Raw genomic sequence first — 13,305 nt, 5'->3', positions numbered from 1 at the left:
TCCACAGAAATTATTACTGTGTCTCATGGGGTTCCTTTCCTCTGGCCACCAGACCTTTTACTGTTGGTATGTTTGCTCCTCAGCTCTGCACATATTTAGTTTTGAGACTTTAGGCTGAATTTGCAGGCAGTTCCTCAAAGGGAGCCTGTTTGGAGCTGTAAGATGAACTTCTGCAACACAGAAATCCAGACTAAAATCCTCTGATCTCTGCAGTTGTGTTTTTGTGGAGGTTTATCAGAATTGTYTTATTATTCCTTGCTGCCACCAGAGAGCAAAGTGCAGCAGGTATCAACATTTCCAAGGGACTTTTGTCTCAGCGGAGTATTTTGTTGTCATGCTTTAAAGATAATGAAGTGAGTCATTGTCTTTACATCKCATGTGACTTATTACAGATGTATATTGCTCATGCTTTCCAAGGAAAAAAAGAGACCTTTTGTTCTGACTTGTGGCTTTGAACTAGGGGGCTGGCTGGGCATTTGCTTAACTAGGGCGTTGCTTTGTTTTTCTCTTTTAATCTATATACTGAGAGCACTAGAGCAGACAAACAATGGAGCTTATAGAACATTTTTGATCAGTTTCATAGGAATACCTCTGCTTGGCATCAGGGATRAATAAATTCATTAGCAGCTTTTAGTCTATATGGATACATCAATGTTTTGTTCTCTTACTGAAAGCATGAGGCTTGTCTACGCTGGGTGCAGGTCAGAAGTTCTGATAAAGGAGTAGATTTGACATCTTGAAGAAAAGAAGTGCTAATTTATGAAGCTTTGCAAGTGTAGAAAACTGTCTAGCCTGACCATCAGTACACACTGTGCAGTAATATCTCCAACCCATTCTGTCATTAGCATTTCACAGAGTCTCAGAATTGTTTAGGTTGGAAGAGACCTTGAAGATAGATCATCAAGTCCGTGTTGTCAARTGCCACATCTGCAACATTTTCCAAACACTTGCGGGGATGATGGCTCCACCAGTGCCTCGGGCAGCCTGTGTCAAGGCTTAACAACCCTTTCCATGCAGAACTCTCCCCTAATACCCAACCTGAGACTCCCCTGGCACAAGGTGGGGCTGCTTCTCTTGTCCTTGTTCCTTTGGAGCACAGCACAATTCCCACCTYGTCCCTCCCTGGACCTTCTCAGGGAGTTGTGGAGAGSCAGAAGGTCCCCCTTGAGCCACCTTTTCCCCAGGCTAATTTCTCCARGCTAATTTGACATRCCTACTAATGACCTACTTCATCTTTTGTCATGAAGATCACAAAGCAGAGTTATAACAAGAAGTAAAACAAAAGGAAAATACAAGTTATATATTTGTCTTAAGCCAAAGGGTTTACTTCTAAGGGCAAGTACCAAATTACTGGCAAGTGTAGGATGGGATATTTGGAGGAGGAAGGAGTCCTGTGAGCTGCCAAGGAGCTCCAGTCAAAGGCAGAGACACTTGTGCAGGAACAGAAAATGCTTATAACCCTTATTGGGTGCTTCATGGTCACAGCAGTGAGGAGTCATTCTGCAGAGGACAGGGGGAGAGCAGGATCATTATCCAGCTCCCATAACAAACACATTTCTCAATTATAAGCCCTCCTTAACCAGAGTGGCAATTCTCTACCTGGTCTGTTACCAGTGATAGCAAATCTGTAGACCTGATGCACAAACATAATGGTCTTTTGCTATTCTTGCTCTAAATCAGGATTGGCAGTAAGAGTTTTAAGCTGGAAAAGGTTGTTTGAAATGCTGCCTGTGTTTGGGGTAGTGTAGAGAAGGGTGAGACCCATGAGGCCACCTGATTAGCTCTTGGAACAAACTGCATGATTCATACAGGGAGAAATCCCTTCTAGGACTGAAGACTGCAATTCCCATAGTTTTCACAGACTACTAGGAAAAGAGAATTGTATGTACTTTGTTCTCAGAATACATGTATCATTTACAGCTCTGTAAYAGTATGATATTAATTGAATCCTAATTTCTTGGCTGCAAGAAATGCTGGAATCCAGCACACAATTGACTCTATGTATTAATGTCTGTTAGAGCAGCAGTGAAATTTGGAATGAATTRGTTGGAGATTAAGAGATTTGGGTTGTTTCTGGTTGGTTTTATATTGAAATCTTTCTCTTCTGTGAAGAGGTATTTCTGCCAGGCTGTAGAAGGTGATGCCGGTGACATGGGGTGGCAGCAGTCACACAGWGTGTTTTAAACTCCACAGTGAGGTGTGGTCACTATATGCATTGTCTGAAGAAGACATGAGCAGTGAGGTGACATAATCCAGTGTTCTGTGGGGCAGATGTGAGGAGTTACAGGAAGCCATAGTGCGTGGCTGAATAGTTAACATACAGAAGTAAAGCCTGGGAAAAACTCTCCTGGCTTTTCCACATGATAAGAAGCTGTGGTTGCCATCACCAGTCAGGAGCAAAACACTGGAGTTTATGATGTTGCAGARTATTAGCTTATAAAATCTCAGTCATTAAGAACAAAAGTAGAGGACAATAACATTATGCTGCTATTTTTTGTAATGATAGTGATCCACCTATGGTCAGGATATGAATGGCATGCAGTTCTGTTCCCCTTGTCTTCAAAACATTTCTTCACAGAAGGGCTTGTCAAACCCCAGCACAGGCTGCCTGAGGCAGAGRTGGAGTGTCCATTCCTGGAAGTGTTCAAAAACCACGTGGMTGTGGCACTTGAGGAYCTTGGTTAGTGGTGAACATGGTGGTAGTGCTGGGTAGATGGTTGGATTTCATGATCTTAGATGTCTTTTCTAGCCTCACCAGGTCTGTGATTCCTGGAGACAATAAGGTGGATGTGGAGAGGGCCTATTATTTCTGGTGGCAATAATAAGAAATATTTTTGATAATCAGAAGCAGAGCAGAGCTGTCATTGCAAGAATGACTGAGTGGCCTGGAACTCTTCAGCCTGGAGAGAAGATTTAAAGCAGGTACTTGATCTGAAGTGGCACAAAACTACAGGATAGGAGCTGATTGTTTGCTGTCTCTTCTTGCACTGCACGAGCTGGGGTTGCCAGTGAGGCTGTGAGGMGTTGTCTTCAATGCAGGTGGAAGAGGAGAGGATCCTGGGAAYAGGCACTGCATCCGTGGGATGCTTGAGGATGTTGCGCCTACAGAAAGTAAAAGGGGAAAAGAAAGCAGGCTGAGCAAGTACTTCAGAGCTTTACCAAATGGCAAATTATGACAGGCYTGGGATTTTCTGGGGGCTGACAGCTGAAGCAGAGGGACTTGCGAGGGAGGATTCTGTTCTTCCTCTYCCCTCAGCATTTGCTTATAGGCACCACTAGAGACAGGATATCCTGCTGGACGGACCTGAATGTGCTTATTCAGGTGGTATTTCTGTGACAGGCTTCACACAGTGCCTTCATCACCATTGCACGGTTTTCTCCTGGGTATGGGTTTGCTGCGGTTCCCTGACTCCTGTGGCAGCCGGTCTTGACTCCCTCTGTAGGCAGCAGAACGCAGTGACCCCGGTGCGGTTCCTGTCAGGTGTCTGTGGCTCCCGGACCTCTGGGGACACACAGATGTACTTGGTGACTCTGATGTTTTCGGGCTGGTGGCCACCAGGCTGTCAGAGTGCCGGGGCTTTGCTTTGCCCTGGCACTGCAGCCTGTGTGAAGCCTGTGGCTCCGTGTCACCTGTCAGGGTACCTGAGTGACAGAATCACAGGATTCACACCTCAGCTGGGAAGGGACCYAYAGGGATCATGGAGTCCAACTYCTGACCCTGCAGATGCCCCAACRCCACCCTGTGAACCCCTGAGAGGGCTATCCAAACTGTCCTGCAGCTCTGGCAGCCTCGGGGCCAGGACCATTCCCTGGGGAGCCTGGGCAGTGCCAGCACCCTCTGGGGACAGAAGAACCTTTCCCTGAGATCCATCCCAACCCTGAYACAGYTCCAGCCGTTCCCTGGGCTCCTGGCCCTGTCCCAGAGCAGAGCTCAGCCCCTGCCCCTCCGCCTCCCCTCGGGAGGAGCTGCAGCCCCCGAGGAGTCTCCCCTCAGTCTCCTCTSCTCCAGCTGAACAAGCCAAGAGCCCTGAGCCGCTCCTCAGACCCTTCCCCAGCTCCGTGTCCCTCCTTTGGCCACTCTCCAACAGCTTTAGATCCTCCTGATCTCGTGGTGYCCAAAGWGCCCCCARCACCCGAGGTGAGGCTGCCCCAGTGCAGAGCAGAGCAGGACAATCCCTGCCCTTGACTAAAGGGACTAAAGGAGTCTGTTGCTGTGTGTGGGACTCATCTCAGAGTTCTATTTCTTGAGGGATGTGCATTTTTTCACTAATACAATGTGTTACAGTTCTTTGTAAGTATCTCTAGGCATTGCCAGAGGTAATGAGTGATAATGAATTAATGAATCAGCTTTGACCTTCTAGTGAATGTCAGAAGTGCTTCTAGACTTCAGCACCTCATCCGCTTCCTTTGAATGGTGRGATTATGTGTTTCTTATTTATCAGTGTTCCAGACCTGGGCATTTCTAGAGTCAAAATTTAAAAATCATACTTTTTTCCCCATTGCAAAATTACCTATTTTGAATTGATACCTGCCATGCTGACAATAATATTGGATTGTGTAACTTTTAATGAGGTCTTTTATCTTGCTTTAAAAGTTTGCAATATACTCTAATTTTGGGTTGGCTCAAACTGGGAATTATTTGTGTTGGAAATTCATTCCTCTCATGGGAATGAATTAGAACTACCTTCTTGTCCAGAGCTGCTGTCACTGATTCCTGCTGTTTCCCTGCACCCSCAGCTGAGCTCTTCTGGAGTGAGCACAATTACCCTGTTCCTGCTTCCAACCCATTCCCTCCCAAACCACAAAAATGTGCTTAGGTATTTTTGTAGAAACAATCATGCAATATTTGAGGCAGAATAAGAAATTGAATTTATGAATTTTCTGCTGTCTGCCATGCCAATCAAATAAAACCAACTATTTTTTACTACAGTCTGGTTTATTCCTCTTTTTTTCTGTTTTTCTACTGGAGTTCTGTATATAGGATAATTAGTTATGAACAATAAATATCTGTGAACAACTACAAAAAGCAAGCAGGACCACTGCTGCAGGAATCCAGCATCCATGGCTTCTGTATRTATATGTTTTATTTGAAAGTTCTTGCAGTACAGGTAGTTGGTTCTCAAATTAGGCAATTCAAACAACAACTTCCTTCAGTGTTGGAAGGGGATGAGCTTCCTGCYCAGAGGCTCTTTCTGGAGAAGCCTCTCTCTATGTAAAGAGAGAAAGAATAACTTAATCAGTGTGAAATTACAACCTTCTTGCTCAAGTATCTGCTTCTYGTCAGAAATTCAGTGCTCATGAATAGGTTGTGCTTAATGCACATTCAGCATTATCTGCATAAATCTGCTGGATGGGACTTGGAGCAACCTGGTCTGGCAGAAGGTGTCCCTGACAGGGACAGGGAGTGGGACTGGATGGGCTTTAAGGTCCCTTCCAATCCAATCCAAACCATCCATGATTCTGTGATTCTGTGATAATCATGTCTCTAAATGGGATTTGAATTTCCTTATTGCATAAGCAATATTTTTCCATATCTGTTTGTTGAGAGAATATGATGAGATGAACTGTGAATTATAAGTACTCGTCATTAATTTATTGAAATTATGCTAGAGCAGGTGATATTCCCATAGCACTGGATTTGAGAAATGAAACCATTACAGAATTAGCATTTCACCTTTTTAAGGGGTAATGTATTTTATCTTATTCCATCACTGATTTATTTTTGATGTGAAGAGGGCAGGGAAGATTTCAGTAGGTACAGTCTTTGAGACTTCTAAAAACACCTTTCTCAACGTGTATATATTGAAAAACAGGAGCTAGTGAGCAGTGTAATTGTAACTAAAAGTGCTGTATTTGTCCTGTTGARGATGCAAGAAGTGCTAACAATTGACTCACATTTAACCCTTCCTATTTTTTCCTGAGATTTATTTTTAGTAATGAGAAAAACTTTCTTCTCCAGATGAAATGCAAATATTTTTATGATAAATGTAGTTTTGTGGAATGATTGTGTGCTGTTTCAGAATTTACAGTTAGAGGTTTTTTTTTTTACCTGGATTTGTATGATTTTTATTAAATAACCTCCTTCTGTTTAAAGAGCTCAGCCAACTGTGAGACACAAAACTCAAGGGGGYATTTTCCCCCAACGTGTGACTGTCCCCATGTGCCACCTGAGTGGCAGCGTGGTGGTTGTGGTGGGACAAAGGAGGTCTGTTCCTCAAAGGGCTGTTTGCAAAGAGCTGCAACATCTCTCAAGTGCTTAACCCAGGACTTACCACATCTAAAACTGCACATTTTTTTCAGAGCAAGCACGTGATGTACCTGCAGCTGCCTGGCCTCTTTGAACCTTTCCCTGAGATCCATCCCAAGCCCTGWCRCAGTCCATGCCATRTGTAAGCAGCCAAGACTGGACTGGTTGTGTAAGAAGCCTGAAATCAATGGGTTCTGTGTGAATCCTTACAAAAGTGATGTAAGATGAAGTTAAAACAATTCACAAAAAGTTCACAGCAACTTGAAACTATGAAAACTGGGTGCAGAGCAATGGAGTCCCCAGGAACAGAACACTAGAAATCCCTGTTTTGTTGACAAGTGTTTAGATTGACACAGAAACTGTAATTGAGCAGAAGGTTAAATGATAACTTGGTAGCAGCTGATCAGATGAAAATAGAGCCTGAAGTTACCTTAGATTATTGTAACGCCAAAAAACAGCCCCTCAGGGAAATTTGTCAGTGTAAATGAGGGTGTAATGAGCTGGATCAAGACACCACATGCATATTGAGATGATAGAAGCATGAGCAAGCAGTCACCTGTTTCTGTGTCCTTTTTCTGTGTTATGTTTTTGCATACAGGCCTGTGCTTGTTTCCCCGGTGTGCCAGGAYTGTGAGGAGCCTGGCACCCTGTTCTGCAGGGTGGTGATAAAACCCTGACTCGGTGTGTGGGTTGGCTCTTACATACGAGGTGACAGAGCCCTGCTTTAGGGACACCAGCAGTGTAAGGCAGTGAAGGAGAAACTCATCAAACCACAAGTGCTTGCAAACTTTTTGTGCATTGCAGGTTTGAATCCGACTCCAAAGGGTGTTTTTTTGAGTGTTTCAGGAAATTTTCCATTCATTTTCAGAGGACATCTAATGTTTAATAGAAAAACAGTAGTTTCATTGAAGGGAAATGAATATGTCGCCCTGTCGTACCAGGAGTGTTTAGAATGACAAAAGTGCAAGAAGAAAGGCGCTGTTSAGCAGGCAGGAAGCCGAGAAAACAGGAGCCTGCAGGATGCAAACCACGTCAATGTGGGCTCTGTGGTGGCTCTGCACAGGAGCAGGTGCGATGTGTATCCAGGGAGCTCAGGAGGTGGGACGTGTTTGTAGGGTTGTGAACACCACAGCGCCTGTTTATATTTTAGAAGGGTGCACTTCAAGGAAAAGTTCTTTCAGAAATATGTCTGTAATAAAAACTGTGATAGAAAAATGTGCTTTAAGTTAGTTCACAACAGTGAATGAGCCCTTGGGATAACCTGGTGTGTTCTAAGTCTGTTGTTCAGCTTTGCCAAAAGTTTCTCCCCTGAAGTTGTCATCCATGCTGTGAAACCAGTCTTTCACAAAGAAAGACTATGTTTTCTGTGACATTTTTCTCAAAAATCATGCCTGTGTTACAGTTAACAAGGAAATAATGTTATCACTTWGAAAAAACCTGACAACTTAAGCAGAGCACAGTCAAACTTCAAGTGTATTTCTTAAAATATTCCTGAAAGTTATTTCACAGTTGGTTTTGACTGTTCAAGTCTAAAAAAAAAGAGTTGGCTCATTTTTGGACATTACACTTAATATCTTCTCTGAGTTATGGTTTTGAAAATGCCTGGGCACAAGAACTGCCAAATTTTTCATGTGGCCYGGGAAGAAGATCCTGCACATGGTCGCAGTGTGCTCATTCAGAGTTGTCTTTACTGGAGTTTTCCTCAATGTTTACTTTCATCCCAGAGGRYTTACAGCAGGGTTCCAGTAGTTACTCCTGACTCTTAGAGAGGCTGTGGCAGGTCTGTTTGTGGGACCAGCTGAGCATCTGAAGTTACTCAGCACTTGCTGTTCTTAGCTGAGCCTGGAAGTGGGGCATGAATAGATGTTTAGCAGCAGCTGATTTCTGAGAATTGCACAGAAAAGGGATGCTAAGGGTGGAGAAAATATTGTGAACCATAAACTATTCAGAAATATTTTGCAATACTGAAAGCATGTGATGCACAGCATCATGGAAACATTTATGTCAGCTTGTGATAAAAAACTTCAAAATCTTTCAGGACAGTTGATATAACCATCATGAAAGAAATAATTACAATTAAATTTGTATTTACAGCAAAGAATCTAGSAGAGCCTTTGRTTTTGAAAAAYTTCTTACCATTGCMAAAACACAGARTCAGGGAATSGTTTGSGTTTAAAGGGACATRAAAGTTCATCTTGGTCCAGCCCCTACCATGGGCAGGGACACCTYCCACTGTCCCAGGCTGCTCCCAGCSCCAATGTCCAGCCTGGCCTTGGGCACTGCCAGGGATCCAGGGGCAGCCACAGCTGCTCTGGGCACCCTGTGCCAGGGCCTCCCCACCCTCCCAGGGAACAATTCCTTCCCAATATTCCATCCATCCCTGCCCTCTGGCACTGGGAAGCCATTCCCTGTGTCCTGTCCCTCCAGCCCTTGTCCCCAGCCCCTCTCCAGCTCTCCTGGAGCCCCTTCAGGCCCCAAAAGGGGCTCTGAGCTCTCCCTGGATCCTTCTCCTGTCCAGGTGAGCACCCCCAGCTCTCCCAGCCTGGCCCCAGAGCAGAGGGGCTCCAGCCCTGCAGCATCTCCGTGCTCTCCTCTGCCCTGGCTCCAGCAGCTCCACGTTCTGCTGCTGTTGTTGCCCAGGGCTGGGGCAGCTCTGCAGGTGGGGTCTCACCTGAGCRGGGCACAGGGGCAGAATCCCCCCCTCCCCTGCTGCCCCCGCTGGGGGCTCAGCCCAGCACAGGGGGGGTTCTGGGGGTCAGTGCCCACGGCTGGGGCAGRGTGAGCCTCTCACCCACAACAGCCCCAAATCCTTCTCTCCAGGGCTGYTCCTGATCCATTCTCTGCCCAGCCTGGGTTTGTGCTGGGGATTGCCCTGTCCCAGGTGCAGGATTTGCACTTGGCCTTGTTGAACTTCAAGAGATTGCCAGGGAGCCACCTCCTTGGCCCATCTTTGCAGAGATTCTGACTTTGCCAGGTGTGCTTTTTGAGCATTACCTGTTGGACACTGGAAGGCTCAGYGCCTGCCGGGTGCTCTAGCAGAAACTTTTGCTTAACAAAGCAAACCCTTTAGCAAAGACATTGGTTCAGTGTTGCATTAGAGGTGTAAATGTCAGTAATAAACTTAATCCACCACTGCCAGCTGCTCTAATAATTGCTCTATTGACAAGGAATAAAAACAACTGGGGAAGGTTTCATAGGAACATCTGACAACAGTGTGAAGGAACTTAAATGCTATTAAGGATGTGTTCCTTAACAGTAAAGAATCAGGCGACTGAACCARTTTCCTTCATTCACAAACTGCTAAAAATAGAGGAAAGAAGCAACAAACTTGTGAAAGAGAAGGTGACAAAACCGAATSAGAGCTACAACTGTCTCTGAAAGTGTACCTTGAGGGCTTCTGGGTATACATCCTGTTTGACATGACTGAGTAGGAGAGGCTGACACTTTCCTTGCAGGGCAAATTGCTGCGTGAGGCTTTTGGTTTCAGACATATTCATCATGGTTTTTAACTTTTTACTTTTTATCTTTTTATTATTTTTCAACAATGCTTGATCAAGGTGCTGAACTTATGCCATAGTGGTTCATTTTTGCATAATCACCTTACTTTGATTTTTCCMATACATGTTTATAGGCTTTCATTTTGGTTGCCTATTAGTCATGCTTTTTTTTTTCTGTGGGCAAATGCTGGGACAGATGATGACACAGAGTATTTGCATTGCTATTATTTTGTGAATTCCTGGAAATGTTACTTTGCTGTTACTTATGAAATTGTATATTAAAATCCAAAAATTCAAAATCTAAATTGAATCTTCATTTCCAGTGAGATCAGGTTTTGTTCTTCCCATTTTTACTGTAAGCAAAGGCAAATAAAAAGAAGAAAATCCCAAATGCAAGTWTTATTTATTCCTGGAAAACACTCTTGATAACACAGGCAGGTGATTGACTGGCACCAGGAAGGGATGAAAATCTCCAGGAGAACATACTTGGGTGCACAATGGACTAAAAAAAAAAAAAATCTGTAAGAAATTATTTGCTAAACAATTGCTACTTCCTGTGAGCTTTAAAATTAAGATATGTCTATCATGGTGACAAATGTTGTCACTGTATGTGAATGAATTGTGCTCCAGTTAAATTTCTCTGTGAAGTTTTCAATTGGTTCTTTCTAGAGCCCTTTGCAGCTTCAATGGATGCTGCATTTCCTTCCTGTCTTGAATTGCAGTGCAACATGGCTGGGAGCTTTTAAAATAACTGTTACTTAACAGGGTGGCAACATTTTAATAAGGAATAAGTATATACACCTTGARCAAATACATTCTGGTGATAAATTCCTGCTGTTACTGTCATGAGCAGTTATCCTGAAGGATGTGCTTTGTGTCTCAGATTGGAAAGGAGCAAGGTTAAAGTATTTGACTTCCCTGTGAGCTCTGAGTGCAGCTGCAATGGSTTTGTGTTTAGTATTCAGGGAGTAATGCCAGAATCCTACACCAAAATAAAAAATGTGACAGGAAGTGGGGGAAAAACTTCTCCTCTTGCACACGGCCATCAAACTGCAGCAGGCGAGTGATGGGAAAATGCCAGTAAAAAACAGAAATATCCCTGGAGACCCCTGAGACCTGGCCTAAGTGACAGAGGTGATATATTCAGCTTTTGGTGTGCTTTTGAGGGTGAATTTCATGTGTGATTACTGCAGTTAAGAAGATTACCAGGCAGCTGTAAAATCCTGCATGCACTCAGTTGTCTGAGATCATCAACATTTTTAGAAAGGAGCCCTGAAATCAGCTCTTCATTCTCCTGACATTCATCCCAGGGAAACTCTGTCACCAAGTGCAGGTCAAAGGGTTGATTTGTTGGGGGTGTGTGCCATTTGGTAATAAAAGAGAAATATGATTTCTTACTTGGCAATTTAAATAATCAAAATTCCCACAAAAGTGGATATGTTCCTGGCAGTTTGATGACCTGTGATAAAACAGTCTAGAAATTCATTTCTACCTAAAAACTCCAAGGCAGAGTCCCAAGGATGGACAAATATCAAGAGAAGTAGCAAGGTTTGGTTAAAAGGAAAACRTTTGTCTGGTTTTTCACTTCTAACATATCACTTTAATTCTCTCCAGTGACAATGGGATTTTTGTAGACAAGGCTTTAAAAGAAGGATTYGGGGAAACCTGAGAGTCCCTTGCAGGGCCTGAAGGAGCTCCAGAAGAGCTGGAGAGGGACTGGGGCCAAGGGCTGGAGGGACAGGACACAGGAAATGGCTCCCAGTGCCAGAGGGCAGGGATGGATGGGATATTGGGAAGGAATTGTTCCCTGGGAGGGTGGGCAGGCCCTGGCACAGGGTGCCCAGAGCAGCTGTGGCTGCCCCTGGATCCCTGGCAGTGCCCAAGGCCAGGCTGGACATTGGGGCTGAAGCACCCTGGTCTGGTGGAAGGTGGTGGGTATGGAATAAGATGAGCTTTAAGATCCCTTCCAACCCTAACCACTCTGGGATTCTGTGATTCTATGGATTTGTCAGAGCTGTATTTCCAGCCCCAGGCACTCCCACTTGACTTCTACAAAGCTCATGTTGCTTTTCGGAACACTCACAGTCGTTATTTATAGAAAAGCATTTAAGGGAAGTCTCAGATGCTGTAACTGTGGGCTCATTCCAGAGAATCTAAAGCTCAGTKGATCAGCTTCTCACATTTTCTTACTTCAGGTAAAGCAAGATTCCAGAATTATTTAAATTGTTTTTAAACATGTTTTTAATTCTTTTCCTGCTGATGTTTGCTGTTAAAAAGCTGTCYGCAATATATTTATTTTTGTGATGGGTTTCCTCTCTCATCTCTTTCATTGACAGATGAATCTGGACTGCAAGATCTCTGTTAGGAAGGTAAGTTGGATGCTTTACAGACTGTGAGGTGCCAGGACCTCTTTACTGTAGAGGAAATTCTTCCTTGTCAGGGTGGGGAGGCCCTGGCACAGGGTGCCCAGAGCAGCTGTGGCTGCCCCTGGATCCCTGGAAAGTGCCCAAGGCCAGGTTGGATGGGGCTTGGAGCACCCTGGGACAGTGGAGGGTGTCCCTGCCTGTGGCAGGGGGTGGAATGGGATGGGCKTTAACATCCCTCCCAACCCAAACCATTCTGGGATTCTGTGGATCTGTAATGTAATGATGCACAGGTAGAGRAGAGCAGTTAATACCAGTTTGCTGAATGTCCCTGACAGTGGGATGCTGAAGATCTTCTCTGCACTTTTAAACYACTGAGAGATGTGGACTGCATTTTATTTATTATTATACTTCTATCATTAGTAACACCAGAAATTGTGTTGATTTTGCTCAGATTTTAGTAAAGGGRTTCATCAAAGTGAGTGGAGCATAGAACCCTGGAAAATCCTGAATTGGAAAGGACCCACAAGGATCATCAATCTCACCCCTGTCCCTGCCCAGACGCCCCAACAACCCCACCCTGTTCATCCCTGGCAGTGCTGTCCAAACGCTCCTGCAGCTCTGGAGCCTCGGGGCCGGGACCATTCCCTGGGGAGCCTGGGCAGTGCCAGCACCCTCTGGGGACACAAGAACCTTTCCCTGAGATCCATCCCATCCTGGTTAATTTGGTTCTCCACAGTGACAGTGCTCTCTGGGGGTGTCCCACTAACTGATAGTCCTACTGTCTRTAAATGAAATGCTACTTGTCCTCCTTGTTTCTATGTGCCATTGACTCCTCTGTCCCATTTTTTATTGTCTATGTGGAAAACAGAATTTACAGTAGCACATGAAACTGCAGTGACTCAAGCCCTCTCCCATCCTGTTTGCTAAGTCATTCTTGTTTTAATACAGCAGGAAAAGTTGTTTACATGTAATTTTTTAAAATAACATTTGCAATTTTCTTGACTATGCCATGAGAGCATTTACTTTCTTAATCAATCCCAAATAAGCAGACATTAAAATCCTACAGTTATTCAAGTTGAATATGACGAAAGAGAACCCAGTTTGAGATTAAATTGCAGTAGCCAGTCATGCTTGAAACTTCTGTGGCTCAGGACAGAAGGTTGATGAAGAATGCTTCACCAAATTCTTGATTTTC

The sequence above is a fragment of the Malurus melanocephalus genome, unplaced genomic scaffold (assembly GCF_030028575.1).
Source record: "Malurus melanocephalus ecotype Western Australia unplaced genomic scaffold, MMel_1.1 scaffold_293, whole genome shotgun sequence".
Taxonomy (NCBI): domain Eukaryota; kingdom Metazoa; phylum Chordata; class Aves; order Passeriformes; family Maluridae; genus Malurus; species Malurus melanocephalus.
This window is presented reverse-complemented; position numbering follows the sequence as displayed.